The 7,971-nt window shown below is 47.3% G+C and overlaps 1 pseudogene; it reads left to right on the top strand.

The window, feature by feature from the left end:
* Nucleotides 1-758: 758 nt before the first annotated feature.
* LOC101997834 lies at nucleotides 759-1,743 on the top strand (annotated as a pseudogene).
* Nucleotides 1,744-7,971: the final 6,228 nt, after the last annotated feature.

Here is a 7,971-nt window from a genome sequence, read left to right as displayed (position 1 = left end):
CACACACGGAGAGACTTGAATCCTTTCTTGTCTTCTCAACATCTGGTGGCACCCACATTAATCAGTACCAAATTCAAAGCCTCTCTGACTCCTTTATTGTTTACCAGTGCTTTCATTTGCCTTTTCCGAGAATGGTCTATAAAAATGCAAATACACTAGGGAGCACTACAAACATTCAAAATATGGGTGAAGATGTTGCTGGTAGCCTGCTTGCCTAGTATGCACAAATCCCTGGGTTCCACGCAAGTGCCTCATAAATTATGTGTGGTGATGTGTGTCTACCATCCCAGCATACGGGAGGTGGAGCGGGAAAGCAGGAGGATAAAAAAAAAATTCAAGGTCATTTTCAACTATACAGCAAATTCAAGACCAGCTTAGACTTGACCAGGGATCCTGTCTTTACAGGGGAGAAAAAGAGGAAGAGAGGAAGGGAGGGACAGAGTGATGAGCGGGGAAGTAAGGGAAGGAGGAAAGAAAGTGAGAGAGGGAAGGAGACAGACAGGCATAGAGAGAGATTGCTTGATTGGTTCAAAATAGCGTGGTAACTACACTTGGCAGTGTATTTATAATCCAAGCGCTACAGAGGCTGATGCAGGAGGACTATACATTTAAGGTCAGCCTGGTCTACACAGCAAGACTTCGTCTCCCCCACACCACCAAACAGACAAACAAAAACCAGTATTTGTTCATGAAAACCATGTGAAGCTCAGCTAAAGAGGTGCTTTGTGGCATTCACTGCTGCATCCGCAGACCTGAGTATGTTCAGGCTACAGAAGGGACTTGCCTCTAGTGTTCTCCACTGTGTTGAAAGTATCTGGTCGGACCCCAGTAAGACCAATGAAATTGCCAATGCCAACTCTCAGCAGATCCGGAAACTGATCAAAGGTAGGCTGATCATCCGAAGCCTGTGACAGTCCATGCCCAGGCTTGATGCTGGAAAAACACTTGGGCTCAACAGAAGGGCAGGCATCTGAGCATAGGGAAGCGGAAGGGTACTGCCAGTGCTCGAATGCCCAACAAGGTAACCTGGATGAGAAGGATGCGGATCCTGTGCTGACGTATCAGGGAGATACCGTGGATCTAAGACTGACCACCACGTTGATGTGGGATTCCCCTCTATATGCTTTGAATATGCTTTATTACCATTGGTTGATAAAGAAGCTGCTTTGGCCTATGGCAGGGCAGAATATAACTAGGTGGGAAAACTAAACTGAATGCAGGGAGAAAGAAGGCAGAGTTAGGTAGACACCATGTAGCCACTCAAGAAAGCAAGATGTGAGGTAAGAAACCACATGCCTCATGGTAAAATATAAAATAATAGAAATGGGTTAATTTAAGATCTAAGAGCTAGCTACAAATATGCCTAAATTATTGGCCAATCAGTGTTGTAATTAATACAGTTTCTGTGTGATTATTTGGATCTGGGCAGCCAGAAAATGAAAGTACAATTTCCGTTTACATTATGCATCACAGCCTGCCTGTACCTGAAGGTCAAAGGCAATGTCTTCAAAAGCAAGTAGGTTCTCATGGAGCACTCATGGACTCCACAAGAAGTCCTGGCTGACCAGGCTGAGGCTCATAGGTCAGGAGCACCTCCAGGAGCATCTCCAAGAGCATCTCCAGGCCAAGAAAGTGGAGACCATCAAGACTCTATCCAAGGAGGAAGAGACCAAGAAAGAAAGTTCCCCTCTGTCTGTACATAGTAGGCTGCCTGTGGCCTTGGTGGATAAATCATTAAAATAAAGCAAGCCAAATTAAAAAAAGGAGTCCCTTTGTGTTGGAAATTCATTACAAGTGGGAAATAGCAAATCTATTGTGTTCTATTTCAGAAGTTTTAAGTTCTATCTCCATACTACTGAAACAGACTGTCACATCTCTTATAGCTATGAAAACTGATACAACCTTTTTGTAAAATAATTTGACCATATATATTAACAGCTATAAAAACAGTCATTCCCTTTCACCTAATACTCCCACTCCTAGGAATTTGTGCCAGGGAAATAACTCAAAATAAATAGAAAAAAAAACTTAGCTGTATTTAGATGCTTATTACGTCTTTAGAATAACAGGAATCTAAAAGCAAAAGAAATATTGAATTCTACTGGGACAGTAAAGAAAATGTTGGTGATTACCTCAATGTTATATTGGACAACTGAAAACTTAGGTAGTAATTTGAGGGGGGTATAGGGGAAGTGATGTCAATTGAAGTATATATGCCCCCCATTACAAATACATAAAACATATATTTGTACAGATGAAAAATGGAAGGGGCTGCGGAGGAATGTAAATAATGTGTGTGATTGATTGGTGGGATTAAGGACATGCCTTCTTTGATGCTTTTGAGTTGGAAGGAAATGTTTCAAAAGCCCCTTTGAGGCTCTCTAGTGAGGAGGTAAGCAGGAACTCCAGCCACAGGCTTGCAGGGAGGGGGTGTTCTGCAGGGTTCTGCTCTGCCCGTGGCAGCTGGCCAGCTCCTCACACTGAAGCCATGGCTGCCCTACTTCTGGATGGCTGGCAGAACCTTTCTTTGGAGGCTTTCCATCCCAGGTGGGCACCTCATTCACAAGCGTAGATGAAGAATGTACTGTTGGGCCACTGAAGAAGGTAGCCCTGGGCTCTGGGCCCCTGAGAACATGTGATGGTCTCAGTTCTACCATTTTAGCTGGGTTAGTTAGGAATGTAGCACACGCCCTTTCTGAAGGAGCAAAACATACCCACAGTCCAAACAGCAAGCAGAAACATGGTCAGGCCTGGGAGACCCCTACAGATTCTGGCACGAGCAGGTGGGTGATAACAGCTATTCCAGGAAGTTCTCATGGACACCATTCTCTTTTTCTGGGCCGAGTAGGCTTGAGTCTATCTTCACTGCCCACTTATGGTTGGCGGGTGACAAGTCCAACCTTATGTGCCCCACCTGTTATGATATGGCATGAGTTGGGACCTTGGCGGCAGGTCTCATGGCAGGTGGGTCCAAACACAGACAGAGTGTGGAGTTTATTGAGATAAAGGGTAGAGGGCAGGGAAGGGAGAGAGGAGAGAGAGAGAGAGAGAGAGAGAGAGAGAGAGAGAGAGAGAGAGAGAGAAAGAGAGAGAGAGAGAGAGAGAGAGAGTTTTGAAGGAGCTGTGGGTTGCATTCCGCCACCCAGCTTCCGCCACTGGCTAGCTTTACCCAAAATAACAACACACAAATTGTATTCTTTTAAACACTGCTTGGCCCATTATATCTAGTCTCTTCTCGGCTATCTCTCGCACCTGGACTAGCCCATTTCTAATAATGTGTGTAGCACCCCAAGGTGCGCTTACTGGGAAGATTCTAGCCTACATCCATTCTGGGTTGGAGCTTCATCGCGTCTACCTGGGAGAGGGGAGCATGGCGTCTGAGCTCACTTCCTCTTCCTCCCAGCATTCTGTTCTGTTTACTCCACCCACCTATGTTCTAACCTATCAGGGCCAAGCAATTTCTTTATTAATTAACCAATGACCTTCCTCCATTGAGAGAGAGAGAGAGAGAGAGAGAGAGAGAGAGAGAGAGAGAGAGAGAGAGAGAGAGAGAGAAGCAAAAGTCTCCTTGCCTCTTCAGAAGAGGGGATTGGAAGTGGGCGGAGCTTGACTCTTGAAGGGACCTTTGTACCTGTGTAATTAATTTTCTCATTGCTGATGGTTGTGAACACCATGTGGTTGCGAACACCATGTGGTTGCTGAGAATTGAACTCGGGACCTTTGGAAGAGCTGGCAGTGCTCTTAACTGCCAAGCCATCTTCTTGCTTGCCATGCACAGAGAGGTGAGATGTTAGGTTCCCAAGGAGCAGGGCCAAGGTGTACCTAGATACTAACACCACCTAGGTGTTCTTCAGTGAGCCCCACTCAACCCTCTGCATACCATGGTCTCCTCCCCCCCAGCCCACCGTGTGTGTGTGTGTGTGTGTGTGTGTGTGTGTGTGATATGTGTATGTGTGCATGTTCATTTGTATAGGTGCAGATGTGTACAGAGGAATCCAGGTGCCGATCTCAGGTGCTGCTCCTCATGTGCCATCCACCATGGTTGTGAGACACAGTCTCTTATTGACCTGGCCTTCACTGATTCAGCTAGACCAGTGAAGCCAAGAATCCTCCTGTCTCTGCCTCCCCAGCACTGAGTTACAAATGGGTACCACTAAACCCAGCTTTGTTTAATTGCATGTTAGTGTTATGTACAAGTGTGTGTGCATGTATGTGCCTGTGCACACATGTGGAGCTCAAAAGACTTGCAGAGCCGGTTCTTTCCTTTTATCAGAGCTTGAACTCAGGCCTTGGAGCTTGACAGCAAGTGCCCATGGAGCCATTCTGCCTGCCCCAAGCCTAGCTCTGTGCATGGGATCTAGGGATAACTCAGGTCCTCCTGCATGCCTGGCCAGCACGTGACTGGCTAAACCATCTCCCCAACCCTCCCCTCTCTTCTCTCTTGCACCCTGCCCCTGCACCCCAACCTGACTTGAGGTCTGTCAATGACACAAACCAAGGGCACAGGGACCCAGCACCACCAGGACTGATTCATTCAGATGGGACCTGCAGATGCCGAGTTGGCTTCATCCATTTTGTCCTTGCTGAGCAGTTCCAGATCTGGCCGTTTGCTGGAGGCCTGGGTGAGGCTGTCCACAGTGACATTCTGTGAGTAAACACCCCTTTATCACAGGCAGGATGGTTGCCGACAGTGGCTTTCATCTGGCTCCACACAGAAGGGGCGGAGAATCAAGCCTTTGGCTGATGAAAACACAGCGGGCGGGAAGCCAGCAGGAGCCCATTGTCCTTGCTGCCATTTTGGACTTCACTCCCACGCAGCTGCCTTTGGGTTTTTAAACAGCATTTGTTCAGGGGGACAGTGATTTAGCCAAGGCTGGCACCCGACTCAAAGGAGTTTGCAACTGGGTAACTCCAAATCACAATGATTGCTCCTTAGCCTTTCCTCTCTTGGCAGGTGTCCTCTGTCCCAGAGACCATGGGCAAATCTGCTCAGGAAGAAACTCGGGGAAGAGAGGCCAGAATTCATTAGACATTAAACGATGTCTTCTTAAATGCGATCGCAACTTTCAGGCCCAAAGGTAAATCGAATCAGACTAATCCAGGATAAGTTAGCAAGGACACCTCTTCAAGGATGTTGGGGAAAATATGTTTCTGCCTGTTGCTTGTATAGCAGGAATTCCACCCGAGTTCTGGGGGGCGGGGCATTTAAGAACAAGAGAGCAGTTTTAAACGTCTTACTTGAGGGAGGGCAAGATGGCTCAGTGGGAGAAGGCGCTTGCTGCCAAGCCTGATTGATGACCTGAGTTCAATCCCCTGGACCTACGTGCTCTAACACAGTGGGGCATCTTCCTGCTGCCGCTCTCAGCTAAGCCAGGGCTGCTCGACCCTGCTCAACGGATGTGACACCAGGGACTGAAATTATCTTCATCCTGGGAACTGTGCTTCAGCAAATGCTGAGCAGTATTCTCGGTCCCTTCCTAGAGGACACTATCACCCCTTCAGCCATGACAATCAGAGATGCCTCTGTCATGTGTCCAACCTGAGTGAAGTTGCAAATGGCCTAGCTCAGGTATGAAACTGAGCCCAACATACAGTCATAAATGCAATTAAAACATGACGAGATACTCTTAAATGACACGACTTTCGATTGATTTGTGCCGTTCTCAAGGATGACATTTTATCGGTGACAACATTGCATTGCGATCACCAAAGGATGGACACAGGCTAAGGAGATGGATCAGTCTATGGAGTGCACAGCTTGCCATCACAAGAGCTGAATTCTGTGCCCAGAACCCATGTTTCAAAAGCTGGATGTGGTGGGATGCATTTATAACCCCCACTCAGAGGAGATGGAGAAAGGTGCGTGTCGCCAGAGCTTACTGCCAAGTTCCTGGCGAACAAAACCGCTCCTCAGAAGAAAGCAAACGAGGACAATGGCTAAGAAATAACACCCAAGATTGATCTCTGAACACCACATGAACAAACAGACATGCTCTCTCACTCTCTCCTCTGGCTCTCTCCTTTTCCTCTCTTCGATGTTCTCTCTCCTATCTCTCCTCTTTCCTTTCTCTCTCCTCTCTTTTATCTACCCTCTCTCTTTCTTTCTTAAGCACATGGCCACGTGCCTGCATACACACACACACACATATACAGAGAGAGAGACACACACACAGAAAAAATATAGGACAAGCCTGCAAGTTAGACATTATCAAGTGTCTATTAAAGACATCACCCTCACCACCGCTGAGACCTGTGATTTAGAGGGTCTAAATGACAGTCTAAATTGAAGGAGGTGTTTTGATCCAAAGAGAAATAGCCTTATCTGCTCAGCAGCAGATCATTATGGGTGTGTTGTTGCTATACTTTCAGTGGGGACCCTGAACAGGACAGCAAAGGTTCTAAGTGGCTCCATGTCTAGAGAGAAGTCACTGGAAAAGGAGCTGCCATTAAATGCTGGCTATATGGCATGCTCCTTAGAGTTTTGTCAATTTGACACAATGTGGAGTCATCTGAGAAAAAGGAACCCGAGATGAAAAAATGTCCCCATCAGATTGGCCTGTGGACACTTCTCTGAACAGTACTTGACATAGGAAGGCCCAGCTCACCCTAGGCAGTGCCGCCCCTAGGCAGGTGGTCAGGGCTTGCATAAGGAAGCAATCTGAGCAGGCCAGAGGGAACAAGTCAGTAAGCAGCGTCCTTCCAAGGCCTCTGCTTCGGTTCCTGACTTGAGTTCCTGCCCTCACTTCCCTTTGATGAACATGTAAGAGGAAACAAACCCTGGGCTCCCCAAGTTTCTTTTGGTCATGGCCTTTATCGCAGTGATAGAAGAACGCTAATTAGGACACAGGTGTGTCAAAATGTCCCTTCTTTTCAAAAGAAAATTTACCTTTATTTTTTTATTTATGTGTTTTTTGTTTGTTTGTTTTTTGCCAATGTGTATGTCTGTGCACCACATGTATGCAGTACCTGCAGAGGCCAGAAGAGGGCATAGGATTCCTCTGGAACTGGAGGTGTGAGCCACAACACATGTTCTGGAAATCTAACCCAGGTCTTCTGGAATAGCTGCCAGTGCTCTTAATCACTGAACCACCTCTCCAGCCCTACATCCCTGCTCCTAAAACGACCCTTGAATCAGTAACTATGCTGAAAAACTCACACCACAGAACAAACATGGAGACTTTTTTAAGAACATCAAGCCTCAGCTCCTGGCAAAGACCCCCCCACCCCGGCCTTAGAATTCAGTTGCACTTGGTCCCACTAACCACACAGCCTGTCTGGGTCACAGAAAAACTTGGGAGACTGTTGCATTACAGTGGATGACATTAGTCTGGTTCATGACTTCTGTGTGCAGAGTTGGCACGGGTCATTGTTTCTTTCACCCAGGGTCTTTTCAGCCACATCTGTTAGCTAAAACGAGGTTCATAAGTGGGCAAGAGTGAGCAATAAAAGTCTCAGATATTCAGTCGCTTTACTGTACTTCACCTAGCGGACACTGCCTGGCCCTGACCTGCACACTAAGTCAGAACAATAAACAGAAACAATTGGCATTCCATCTGTTTGGAGAGACAGGATACGTGTGCTTCGGTCAATACAAGATGTCGGCCAGGCACTGAACATGGCTCCAGATCAGAAGAGCAAACCAAAGGCAGAATCCTGGAAGAGGGGCTCTTTAGTCAGACGTGGGTCACGTCACACTGGGCCCCAGGAAGCAATCAAGGCTCACTATCAGTTCTGAGCTCTCCTTAGACATCGCACTCAGCTTTGATGATGTCTTGTGGTTCTTTCATTCTCCAGGAGTATTTCTCCTCCTCCCCCTCCTCCTCCTCCTCCTTCTTCTTCTTCTCCTTCTCCTCTTCCTCCCCCTCCTCCTCCTCCCCCTCCTCTTCTTCTCCTTCTCCTCTTCCTCCTCCTCCTCCTCCTTCTTCTTCTCCTTCTCTTTCTCCTCCTCCTCCCCCTCCTCCTCCTCCTCCT

The sequence above is a fragment of the Microtus ochrogaster genome, chromosome 7 (assembly GCF_000317375.1).
Source record: "Microtus ochrogaster isolate Prairie Vole_2 chromosome 7, MicOch1.0, whole genome shotgun sequence".
NCBI classification, from domain to species: domain Eukaryota; kingdom Metazoa; phylum Chordata; class Mammalia; order Rodentia; family Cricetidae; genus Microtus; species Microtus ochrogaster.
This window is presented reverse-complemented; position numbering and strand designations above follow the sequence as displayed.